This window comes from Lytechinus pictus, chromosome 16, assembly GCF_037042905.1.
Source record: "Lytechinus pictus isolate F3 Inbred chromosome 16, Lp3.0, whole genome shotgun sequence".
Classification (NCBI taxonomy): domain Eukaryota; kingdom Metazoa; phylum Echinodermata; class Echinoidea; order Temnopleuroida; family Toxopneustidae; genus Lytechinus; species Lytechinus pictus.
This window is the reverse complement of record NC_087260.1, coordinates 24,284,346-24,297,979: the sequence shown is the minus strand read 5'-3', so window position 1 is coordinate 24,297,979 and position 13,634 is coordinate 24,284,346. Positions and strand designations below refer to the sequence as shown.

Sequence of the window (13,634 nt, the reverse complement as noted above, 5' to 3'; positions counted from 1 at the left end):
ATGATATGTCCTGATGACCTGTCACCTGAACTTGATATGATGCAAATATGGATGATTTTTGATGATTAGTTGCGATGATATGATCAATCATTTAATTTTACAAAATGGCGCCTAGATGACGTCATCATGATTTGATAACCTTGAAAAGTTTCCATTCCCATGTCCATAATGATGCCCATACATGACATGAAAATCAAGGAAATTGACATGCCCGATTTTGAGATAGAGGTGGACAAAGATTTGGCAATAAAAATAAATAAAGTAAATTCTGACGAATATAATAGGTGATCTGTCATCTTCATGACAGACCACCTAAAAAGGACCAAAAAAAAAAAAAAAAAAAAAAGGGGGTCCAGCGAGGTTTGAACCACCGAACCCTGGTATACCAGTCAGGTGTGTTATCCAGTCGGCCACAGTGTGTTCGACAAGCACAGAGAGCAAAATAGGAAACATATTGTCAACTTGACATTGAATGTACATTCTTGCAATTCCAAATTGGCATGATGACAAAACTCTACAAATTCTAGTTTTGAGAATAGTACAAGCTTTAAAATGAAACAGTGGAGATATTGTCTAAAGGATACATTCTAAGCTAAAACATATTGAAAATTTGGCGAGAACAGACCAAGATTTACGGAATTAAAATCAATTTAAATGACTGTGGTGACATCATGAAACAGAAAACACTTGTTCTTAGTTCCGACGCCATTTTGATGACGTCACGATGTAATTAAGAGTCAAATGTGGCATGAAATCATATCTCCTATTCATACTCTATTCGAATATGAAAAGAAAAATTGGGGTCAACGGACTCCCTGAAGAGCTACAGTGAATTTTATATAGGCATATTTTAGCCCATTTACGCGCGCGTAATGCAAATTTGAATGGACGCGCATTCCCGTATTATTGGTCGTAAGAGGCTGAATGAGGTATCAAATTAATCAGAAGATAATGAACAATGGAAAGACATGAAAGAAATGATGACTCGAAGATGCATAACGATGGTAGGTGCAAGAACGCGCACGCATACCTGTGCGCGCGCAAATTCTTGACATGCTCAAAATGACCAGAAACGTACCCAAACTTGACCACGGTCGATTTGGGGAAATTTAAAATTTTGACGCGCGCGTACGTGCGCGTCGTGACCTTTGCATGACCTCTGATGATATGTCCTGATGACCTGTCACCTGAACTTGATATGATGCAAATATGGATGATTTTTGATGATTAGTTGCGATGATATGATCAATCATTTAATTTTACAAAATGGCGCCTAGATGACGTCATCATGATTTGATAACCTTGAAAAGTTTCCATTCCCATGTCCATAATGATGCCCATACATGACATGAAAATCAAGGAAATTGACATGCCCGATTTTGAGATAGAGGTGGACAAAGATTTGGCAATAAAAATAAATAAAGTAAATTCTGACGAATATAATAGGTGATCTGTCATCTTCATGACAGACCACCTAATAACATATTTGCTGCTGAAAAGTGCAGCAATGGAAACAAGAGGAAGAAATAAAAGAACATAGAGAAAGAATGGGATAAGTTAAGGGCATAAATCATAATTGTACATTTTGATTGATGTTGGGTTATGACTGATGGGTCTTTTCTATTCCAGTGAACAGAAGGGATGGCATCTCTCCCAAAACATCATCAAATCATGCCCCATCTACATCTGAAATTAAACCTTTTAACCTGACCAAATTCACGTACAATGTCGGTTGTAATGTAATGAGAAATGTCATCTGATTCCAACAATTCAGAAAATTGGGAAATTAGTGGGTTGATTTTCATGTTTACAATTACAAGTATGACAGAACGAGACATGTGAACAGTGGTCATCAAAAACAGATCCTGTGAAAGAAAGAGTTGCATCACAGGCAACTCCAAAGATCAAACAGAACTCATCTTTCAACCCATGAATTGTGTGCGTGAGGGACTTAAGCTTGATTTTTTTAGTTGCATTTGAACGCAACTCTTTCTGCAACGGGCCCCATCTAATAGAACTCATCCAATTCATGAACATAGGACTATACTACGACAGTCATTTTAGAATAGCTAAGCTGGTGGGATGTTAACTATCTAGAGCAATGTATTCATCTACCCACGATAGGCCAGCGAGAATAAAATTCTAGTACATGGAGTGTGAAGGGAGTGTACATGGGGACGATATCAAGAGTGTGGGTAGAATCAAGAAATCACAAGGAATCCTTTGCTACAACCGAGATGACGAGGATCTGCTCAAACACAGTCATGTCTTTTTTAATGCTAAGACCTTCAAGTTCAGTTGTAGATAGTTAGAGTGTTGGATGGGACTGTTTAGAAAATTAAGTCTTGAAGAGGTGTCAAGACAAGAGTAACACAATGCTTCTAGTTGCAACTAGTGTACATGCAAATGCTCTGGGAAGAGATGACGACAGCTTTTACACAAGGGCTACACATACATTGAGGTGCATGACCATAAAGCATTCAGACTATAGCAAACATACATTTATGTCAAGTGTGAAAGGGGCTATCAGACTGAATGATGGCCATGATTGAGTGTGTAATGAGGCATGAATGTCATCTCTTACTTCACAAGTGACATTGGCACTTGCATGACTTGGATTTCCTCTGAACCTTGTTTTCAACTGGATATTTGATGAGATAGTCAGTATTGATGGGCAGGACATGTAAAGCATTGGTCTACTGAGAGCGGCTTCATTTAAGATGCATTTTAAATGCCCAACACAAGACCGAAATGGTGTACAACATGTACAAAAAAAAAATCACATAGGAGAACTGATGCCAACTTGTATGCATGGATTTCCAATGACAATGTAACAATATGTTACAATATTTGATGGGCAAGTACACCGTAAATTGCGATTTCAAACCAATTTTGTAAGTACACTGAAACTACTTCTATTATACACAATAATAGTCCAAAATATATGAGAGGATGCATTTTCGGTGATGGGAAGAAAACAACTTTATTCAGGCAATTTTAAAGAACTTTATTCAGATTATGTTTTGTTTCAACCGGGAACGTAAAATCTTTTACCTGGAGAAATATTTTTGACTGTCTCTCTCAAGAGCATTACATAGCACTTATTATACACCTGCAGTGCCTGATGATGCAATGTTTGTAATTCCATGGGGGGGGGGGGGCATGAATGAGTGTAAGGTGTTGATGCTCCTTGATGAAAGCGAGAGAACGTGTTCTCCGAGTTTCACAGATCACAGGCCACTAGTTATATGGGGTATCGGTAACAGTGTTAGGGTTTAATTAAAGCGTTCCGATCGTATTTTCCCTCCAGGTAAACTTAGAGCAGGTTGAACAGGAGCCTGCCCTCGGACATAGGGCAAACGCATGCATAGCCATGACTGGGATTGAGAGGGCTTACTGTACTAGTCGAAGAGCAACAGAAGGGGGGGTAGAGAGATGCAGAGAGAAATAGGGAGTGAGTGGAAGAGAAAAGAGATAGATGGAAAGAGAAACAGAGATAGAAAGGGGTGAAAAGAGAGAGTGCGTGAGAAACACACAAGACATACATAAAGAGAAAAGAGAAAGAGAGAGAGAGGGGGGAGAGAAACGGTCAGATGAAAGAAGAGCACCTGAATAAAAAATATATTGCTGACTACCAAGAATAACGGAATAGAGAACACATGAGTTGGAGAGAGAGAGGGAGAAAGAAAGTAGGGGAAGAAGTTAAGATGACATGAGGATGAAGGAGAAATGTGGATAGAAAAAAAAGAAGCAAAGACAGAAATTGGCAAGTGGATAGAATTTTATTTTTTCAAAATGAATTTAATGAAAAAAATAGAGGGGAAAGAAAATAGACAGATAATAAATATATGGAGGCAAAGGGAGAACGAGGGGAATTTATGAAAAAGAAATTTGGGGTATCAATAAAACAGCATAAAGATAAGAAAATAACAAGCTAAGACCAACAGAGGGATACTCCGATAGGATAGGGTATAGGATCAAAACATTGGAGGAAGAGATGAGGAAAATAAAGAGAAATGAAAAGAAAAAAAGACAAGAGCTAAAGATGAAGACCATGACCTGAACAAAGGCCATGCCATCTTATTACAAAGTCTAATTGGCATGTCTTCCATCGATCATATTACCAAAGAGAATCTACCGTCTGGAACTTGGAGAAAAGAAAGACGTTCACACAGGAAAATCGCGCTGGCATCTTGCGTTGGAGCTCTAGATTTAGCATTGAAACTTCGATGATGAAACTTAATTAATGGTACTATACAGTTTTGACCATCTAAAAATAAAACATATAATGAATCTGGGACTATACGGGAACTCAGTGGTATATTTTGTATTGTAGAGGTGAACATCATACATGGATCTTCTGAAAACTCTGCAACTTTATAATAATTATCTGAAATTTAAGCTGAAGCTGATTCAACTTGAAATGCACTGAACAGCACTCTAGAAGACGCATGCACCTTGAGATAGCATGGGATTAAGACAAAAATCCCAGTGTTAAAAGCCCCTGGAAGTACTTGCAGAACAATGTTGCTAAGCCGAACTGACAGGAACTTGGGAGTTGATACGAATGAAAATAAACTTGTTCTTCTTCAGGATCACGTAAACAAAATGAGGAATCTCGTTCCAAAATGACATACCTCTGATACAACCTGATACGTTCCAATTTTGAGAGAAGAAGGTAGAGACAGGATTTGCTCAAATCTTGGAGGACTTGCACGTATTGATTCAACGGAGGCTTAGAAAGGGATGATGGTTTCGATGTGGATAACATTTCGAGATATGACAAAATGTTGAGGGAAGTTCTATGATATTCAAGATTACAAGCGCATATAGTGGCTATAATTGAAAGCAGTATTATGATTTTTTGTTAAAGCAACACGTCCATTGACTTCAACATTACCAGAGTTATTAGTATCCATCGGCATCAACATCTTGAGTTACACAAGAAGCCCCAACCAGCATCATTCTTCATTCTGACATAACTTTCATAATTATTAATATATAAGTATCATTTTAATCATCTTCTACAACTCCTTATTTATTACCCATCGTTTTCTCCATCTTATCTTCCTTAGTCAATTCTTGAATACATAGCATAATCCTATCCTTGTTAACTTATCATTTACATATTTTCTCTCCCTTACATTTATCAGGATGAAATAACTGTTTACCTCTCCTTCAACTTGCATCATATCTATTCTGCACACTGTATGATCACTATTATCAAGATCAAGATTTACGTGAGCCCCCGGTCAGTCGAAATCTACCAGATTTCAGTTGTTCCCACTACCAAGATTTGAGCTGGCCAAGTCTCCTCACCTCTAACAGAATTTTGACCAGCCAAAACACCAGTCGCATCCACACAAGCGACCTTAATTAAACTCTGCGTCCCATTTCCCATCAAAGTTTGGCCATCCCTGGACGGACTTGAAACACCTCTCTGCCTGGCTGATTATCGGGCAATTAACCCCAAAATACTTTCATGTCAAGATCTTTGCTGACCAAAAGAAAATCGATCAGGAAAGAAGCAGTCGTATTGATCTTCCAACCATTCTCATCTCTATCGCTCTTTTCGCACTGGTCATCCAAACCCATATGCGTTCATCTTCCGCGACCTTTGACATTTGTCTCACGTCTGCTCTAGAGCAACAGTGAGATAGATGACATTATCAAATCAGAGCAAGGTGTAGTCAAACAATGCAAGGTATCCAGTTCAATTAGCAGATATATTAATTGGTGTATAGAGGACATCACAGAGGGATGCCATCCTCCTACCAACCAACCCATCTCACTGGAACCCAGACAGTGTTATCACCAAGGCGACATGACAGCATCATCAGTGGGAGGGCATCACTGATCTATAGGAGGATGTTGCCATCGAACATCATCTTAAATGTTACAAATAGATCATGAATATAATAATTCTAGCAATGCAAAATGCTTGACAGAAGACTTTAAAATTTGGTATCAAAAGTGAGCCTAAATAAAAACCTGGCTATGAATTAAAAGTAGGCATACAAAATTACATATGGCTGAGATATAAGGAAATATTGATGCAAAATTTACTGTCAGAACTTAACAAGAGTAGAGCTATATCCATGATTGAGGGTAAATTATTGCGATTTAAAGCTTTTCTCTTGAAATTATTGTCCACTGCATTTACTATACCTTTGGAACAAGTTGGCTTGTGTCGAAACAGAAAAATCAAAGAATAAGAACAAAGAAAGTTTGAAAAAAATCGGACAAATAATGAGAAAGTTATGAGCATTTGAATACTGCAATCACTAAATGCTATGGAGATCCTCCCATTGGTAATGCAACAAGGATGTGTGATGTCACATGTGTACAACTTTCCCTTTGATGGACTATAAAATACCCCAAAAGTGTATCTTTTTTCTTTTTCTTATGTTGATACAAACTCTTCATCCATGATATATTCTTTAGAAATCTGTATTACATGCTTTCCTGTAGAAAGAACACATGATCTACTGATAGATGTGATAAAAGAGGCAGTTTAAGTGAAATATATACTAAAGTAATGGGGAGAGTTGTTCACAAGTGACATCACACATCTTTGTCACATTGCCAATGGGAGGATCTCCATAGCATTAGTGATCGCAATATTCAAATGCTCATAACTTTCTCATTATTTGTCTGATTTTTCTCACACTTTCGTTGATCTGTTTCTTTGATTTTTCTGTTTTCACACAACCTATCTTGTTCCAAAGGTTTCATTCTCCTTTAACAGTGAAAGAAGTATACCATAGACTCATCAATATATTATTTTCAAGATGGTGGAAATGGGAATGAAATATTCAGTACAGTATAAAAAGCGATGCATCCTCTATCTCTTCCAGAACCTCTCACACAGGACGTAGACTGTTTTCAATCAGAAGCAATTATCAGTGGGAAAGATAAGGACATCATTAGAATGGACAGCTCATACAGCACATCAAAACATGACCAATTCCTCTTAAAGAATATGGGATGAAATATAGAAGATGTAGGGAGTGAATTAGAGATAAAGGGGGGGTTAAGAACTGGATTAAGAAGTCAGTCCAAATGATGATCTCTAATTGTTTTTAAAGAGATTATTCCTATCTATTTCTTTATTTTCAAATGAACATATTTTGGGGATAGACTTAGCCTATGATTTCACATGGGAAATATTTAATTTATGTTCATAAGGGAAAAGAAATGAAATTAGTGATAATTACCCTACACGCCCCCCCCCCCCCCCTTGGCAAAGCAAAAAAAAGAGATTTGCCATAATGTAAAGTTACAGCAGGGATGATCAAATATCTTTATTTTTGAGGGGTTCTATTTTTTGTACATGCTTATTCTTAATCTTATCTTACATTGCCAATTTCAATGTTCCCTCCAAGTGGCTAACCAATGATTCTAAATCAACACGCTTCCTATCAGGGAAAAACACCCCTAACAAGGCACGGAGCTACAGAGGAGACAAACGAGACATGTCTGCCGGAATTCTAAGAAAATGCACCGGGCGCACCGAACGGCCCGGCCGTCCCTGTCCGCTTAATTTTCTGACGTGATTCACATTGACACATCATGCATCTTATACAAACAAACATGATGATACTAAGCCATACTGAATGCATTAGCAAGATACTTGAGCTTCCTAAAATGCTAACAACCCACAGACCGGGATCTTCAGAAGTACAGGTGACCTCTATCTTCGAAGCACACCTTATCTTTTATCTTCCTCTCTTTTTTTAGGACACCATTAGGAATGTGACTTTCTTGCCTCAATGCCAATGTTATTTCCTTTTCTTGAGTGAGGAAGTCTACTTAATTTCCCTATGTGCCATGAATGTGCATCTGCATCGGATGTTTTCAAAGAGAATGTTCAAGGTCCTGTCTAGCAATGGAAATGTCAATGAAACCCCTTTTGCTATGTCAGGCAAAGTATGAGAGTCAATTTTATCTTTGGTGACTCCAGCTGTTTAGAGTCAAAGTGACTAGTTGTTTACAAGTGACTTTGACTCAGAACTTTAGTGAATTTTCGGAATTTCTCACACCATTCAGAGTCAAATTAAATCAGAATAAGTCACTTTAACTTGTAATGGACTCAACTCCCAACTGGAACCATTTGGAGTCAAATTTGACACGGCAGAAATTATGTTTCCTGAGTGGTTCAGAATTTACTCAAGCTCAAAGCAACTTCACCCCAACTGGCATTGACATGGCACTGAATATTTTCACTATGTAAAATAATAATTGTGTAAGCCTAAACTGTAAAAGCATAGAAACTGTAAAGGTCTGGAATTAAGATGGCTGGATATAATCAAGCTTTAATATATTTTGAACAAGTGAAGCTCCTTTACAACAGTGAATTGAGTTACTATCAATATTTCATATTTCAAATGGATATATTTAAAGAAACTACCTCTTACTCAGTTACTCCCCCCCCCCCCCCATGTAATTCTACAGTTCGAAATACCTCGCTTCCACTGTCATGCAATCCTTTACAAAAGCCACAATTGGCCTTTTGTAACCGATCCCAAAAATTTGTGAACCATCCAAAAAATGTCTACAAACCGTACGATTGCAACGCAATCAATTGATCTGATAAGATCACTACGATCACTCCATAATTAAGTACCCTTTTTTTTCAATCGTGGTGCGAACCGTGACACTGGGAAGTAGGTATAGAATAGGTTACCCCTAAATGTGCCTAGCGTTGCTTTGAGCCTTGTTGCATGATGAGATGATGACATTCCATTATCTAGCACAGTGACCTCGCATTGCTTATATCTATAATGTAAACACAGACTGAACATATGAAATTCTAAATCTAAATCTAAACACAAGGCCAGTTATGTTCAGACAGAGAATGGATGTATTTCAATTATCATCACTACTCAATTATCACAAAAAACCTCTTTTTAAGATTAATGGTGTGTTGCAAGAAACTTGCAATAAATTGCAGGCCAATTTTAGGGCCTGAAATCAATTATAAGTCTTGCAATTAATTGCGAATTTGCGATTGATTGCTTTTTGCTTCTTGAAACAAGGAGTGTATTCTGATTGGCTACAGTTAAAAGTGATCTGTCAATTGTAAAATTGCAACAGAATATTTGCGATTGATCGAAAATATCTCCTTGCGACACACCCTATGTATTGCAATACTACTTTCCAGAAAAGATAATCAAACATGGAAAAAACTATCAATGGAAAGGTCGTAAATGGACAAAAAAAATTGACAAAGAAATTTGTTTTGAAATACAGTTGTAACAGGTATTTCAGTGCAGTACCATTATAACAATTGTTCCACATGTGCTTCATCACAATTACCCTCTTTAAAACTTGTTGAGTGAATTTCACATTTTAACAAGTGAAGTTTGTATTAATTTTTTGTTCTTTTATTAATGTTCACTCTAAATTCACTCCAATTTGAGCGAAAATTCAATTATTTTTAAAGAGAGAGAGAGAGTAGGAGCAATGACTGCATAGTGATGGGAGATGATTTTTTAGCAATGGTTTTAATCTCCCAGCCATACATGCCATATTCATCCATTCGAGAATTCCTCCTTTTCTCCTTCTCATAGGCCTACACATACAAACAAAACACAGGTTTCCCCCATTACCCATTACAACAGCAACCGGTGCTACATATCACGGAGGTGCATATATGCATACTCCCTCCGACATACATGTACATGTAGTTAGCTCTGGGTCATATGTCCACTCTCTCGTTGCTATGTGATAAGTCAATACGCAACATCATGTACTGGGTGAGAGAATATGAAAGCAGGAAGGAGCATAGCAAAGGTGAGGGGGGGTCGAGAAGTGATGGAGAAAAGGAGGAAGTGCCAATTGTTTGAGGAGATATTGAAAAAGGTAGAGGAAGGTTGAATTGAGAGCATGAGATGAAATGATGCAGGAGATGGGGTTGATATGGGACGGGGTGATGGAAGGAGGAGAGGAGACGAGGAATGGATGCGGGGCGCCGGGTTGAGATGCATAGAGAGGTCAGGGAAAGGTTTTTGGACTAGAGCCGTCTCTCGTTTGTTGATGCGGGATTACCGGCAAACATACCATCTGGATACCAAGAGTTAATGTATCGCTGGGATGAGTGATGCAGGATGGAGAACGATACAAGGGGAACTGGGGTGATGCGGTCCGAGGGGGCGAGGGGGGTAAAGCCAGAATAGAAGATGGTAATAAATTGATTCTAGAGAAGAAGGGCATCATATTGCTATGCAATAAATGAAGATGGATATCAACATACAATAACCTGAATTTCCTTCATAAGCACAGGTTACTAAAATACATTTTAGAAAATCCAACAACTGAAAACTAAGAATAGAAGATGGGTTGGGGGAGATGAAGATAATTGGATGGGACGCCATGGTTACGCATCATACGGATGGAGGAATATTGATTTCTGTTTTCATGCAAGGCATTCAAACCTAAGTAAAAAAGTCACAACTTCATCAGGAGCGTGTTGGGAAGGGAAGAATCCTTAAAAACAGGATGCAGGAATGGAAATAATCACAGCAAATGAATCCGTAATGCAGAAAATATCTTATTTTGTCTATATTGTATACTTCACTCTTACACATTCCAAGAGGTTTTTTTTAAGGAGGGGGGGCTATCTTTGATTTTTGAGATCCCAAATTGTGGAACAGTCTGCCAACTCATCTACGTTCTAATAATTCAGTAGAATCGTTTAAAAAAAAATTGAAAAACTTATCTTTGTTGTAGTGTAAAATTTGACAGCTGTATATGTAAAGTGCACACAGCAGGTTTAATTGATTATATGCTGTATAAACACCAGCTCATTATTATATTTATCATTATTAATAATAATTACATTAAAATGAATTTCAATGGTAAGGGGGCATTAGATTTATTTAGATGGAGGATGAAAGTGTAAATATGGAGAAAACTTTGGGTTAGTATGAGACCCATGCCAGGGTACAAATGTATGCATACACCTGAAGGGTAATTAGATGGAAGGTTTCGATAACAAAAGGTCATTGGACTGGATTGCTTTGAGAAGGATTTAGAGTCAGGGATATGTCACACTGTATCTGTAGTAATGTATCATATGGTGATGGATGTTCGAGGTGTCAGACCAAGGAGATATCAGACAACCCGTGGTGTCTTACTTGGATGTCTTCATAGCTGTGTTCACACAAGATGTCTTAATACTAGATGTGTTCATATGAGATTATCATACACAATTACCCTTTTTACACACGCTAAAATTTCCTTAACCCCGTACTATAGGTGGGGCTAAATTGCCATTTAGCCCCACCTATAGTACGGGGTTAAGCTTAGCCCACTTTCTTTTTACACAGCATTTTTGCAAAGTGGGCTAACCCCACCTTTAGTACGGGATTATTTGGCCCTGCAAAAAAGCAGGGTTATCCCAGCAATTGCGGTGCTAAGAGCGATAGTACGGGGTTAAGATCGCTAGTGTAAAACGAAAGTGGGCTAAGCTTAACCCCGTACTATAGGTGGGGCTAAATGGCAATTTGGCCCCACCTATAGTACGGGGTTAAGGAAATAGTAGCGTGTATTAAATGGTACGAGTGAAGTACTTGTACTACGAATGATCGACAAAAACCACTAGTCCGGGGTTAGCGAGTTTCGTGTGTGAAAAGCAAGCTTTCCTTATCCGGGGTTAGCAATAACAATTTGGCATGTGTAAAAAGAAAAAAAAATAGTACGGGGTTAAGGATAGTACGGGGTTAGCGATAGTCCGGGGTTAAGAAAATCCTGTGTAAAAAGGGTAAATGAGTTGCAAATTCTAACCAGAATTACCAGTGCTGCTTAAAAAAGAGATTTTTTTTTAGACAGAATCAGTGATTATAATTCATAAACCATGGGAAAGTGTTCATAGAATAGATATGTACCCGGCTGCATGAAATCATTATTTGCATAGTTAGTTTCACAATTTACAATAAAACAACTGTCATAATCTCTTCACCTAATTGCAAACTAGTTTACCAACTACAATCTGATCTCATTATTCAAAGAAATATATTTTCTAATTGAAGGTCTTATTTGTTTAAACACTCATCATTGTTTTCATGATTTTCTTCTTTAAACCCCCCCCCCCCCCCATTTAATACCAAGGTTAGATTCTCCCTTTAAAATCTAAGAAAGAAGGTCTATAGGATAGAGCTTGGCCGATTACAAAAGGAATATGGTAATTTGTTCAAAAAAATTGGCTGAACAAGTTATATAAATATTCCAGGTTCTACTTTCAACTATTTCCTCCCAAGAACTTAAAGCACTAAGGAAGATGTGGGTCTAGTACAATAGGACATAGTAATTTGTTCACACTGATGAGATGAACATGTTCTAACTAACAGGTTCTATTTTCAACTATTTCCTCCCAAGAGAGTTAAGCTGTGATTGACTATATCCTTCAAGTTAAACTCGTTTCCATGAAATAATAATCATCTCTGGAAAGGTGTATGATTGGCAGCAATTATTATCACCATGAAAAATAATCAACAAAGAGGTGAGTAAGCTTTTGTGATAAAAAAGAAAAAGAGGATTTCCTTTTAATGGAATTTCAAACCACAAAACCGAGGTAAATATTAATGATTAGATACTGTACATGTAAAATCTTCGGTACATGGCTAAATATATCCTCACATCAACAAAATATGCATGAACCCTTAAAAAAAAATTGTGTTGGCCAAAGTAAGGTAAATCGAAGATATCTTATAACCAATTTTCAACTCTCAACTATCCCTTCCACCCCTAGTAACAAATGGAATATCCTACAAAATACCTGAGCACTAGTCTTTGAATACACACTTTTTATCAAAAAGAATTATTTACAATGCAAACCAGCGAGTTGAAAAAAAATTGACTGTCTCAATGTCCTAGCAAAAACCGTCACCAAACAATGATCTTTTATATAATTAGGCCTGCAGAATATGCAATATCATTTCATAATAGAAAATAGATACCAATACCAAACAGAAAGATAACATAGCTAGTTAATTTTCTGCTTGGACAAATATGCAAAACTGTTAATTCTTTTTCAAATTGTCATTACTTTTTAACCCAATAAGCTGGATTGGTATTTAATAGATCCCAGCATCGAACCAATCACTGCATCTAACAAACCAGGGAATCACTAATCATTCCCTGAACAAACATTGACAAAACAAAGTCTGCATTTAAAGACTATCCAGGTGAATGTATGTCCAGCTGATTTCTATCAAATAGTCAGATTACCTCCTTATATACATGATCTACAAAACAGTGTTGAAATTACTCCCAACATATAGACCTATTTTATTCGCTTAGAAATAAAAAGTATAAATTCCAAATGCAATGTCAAGATAAAGTCTTATGTACCCCAACTTATGACAAAAAAAGACCACTAACCTGTAATTAGAGAGTCCATTAACCTTAACAATGATAGGCCAGCCTTGGTGTTCATTATAAATAGCTTATGGTTGGCGCTCTGCACCATTTAATAGGCATGAGCATGAACAATAATTAATAGCTCACTGAATTGTAATTATACTTATGTAGTAATGTTCACCTTACACCACAGATATGCTTTTCACACTGCATTTCCTTAACCCCATGCTAACCTTAACCCGGACTCTCCTTAACCCATACTTTCTTTTTTC

At 37.3% G+C, this 13,634-nt stretch overlaps 1 protein-coding gene across 1 annotated transcript in view; it reads right to left on the bottom strand.

The window, feature by feature from the left end:
- LOC129279228 (glypican-6-like) overlaps window positions 1–13,634 on the bottom strand; it is a 57,991-nt gene that overhangs the window by 30,011 nt on the left and 14,346 nt on the right. The window lies entirely within an intron of this gene.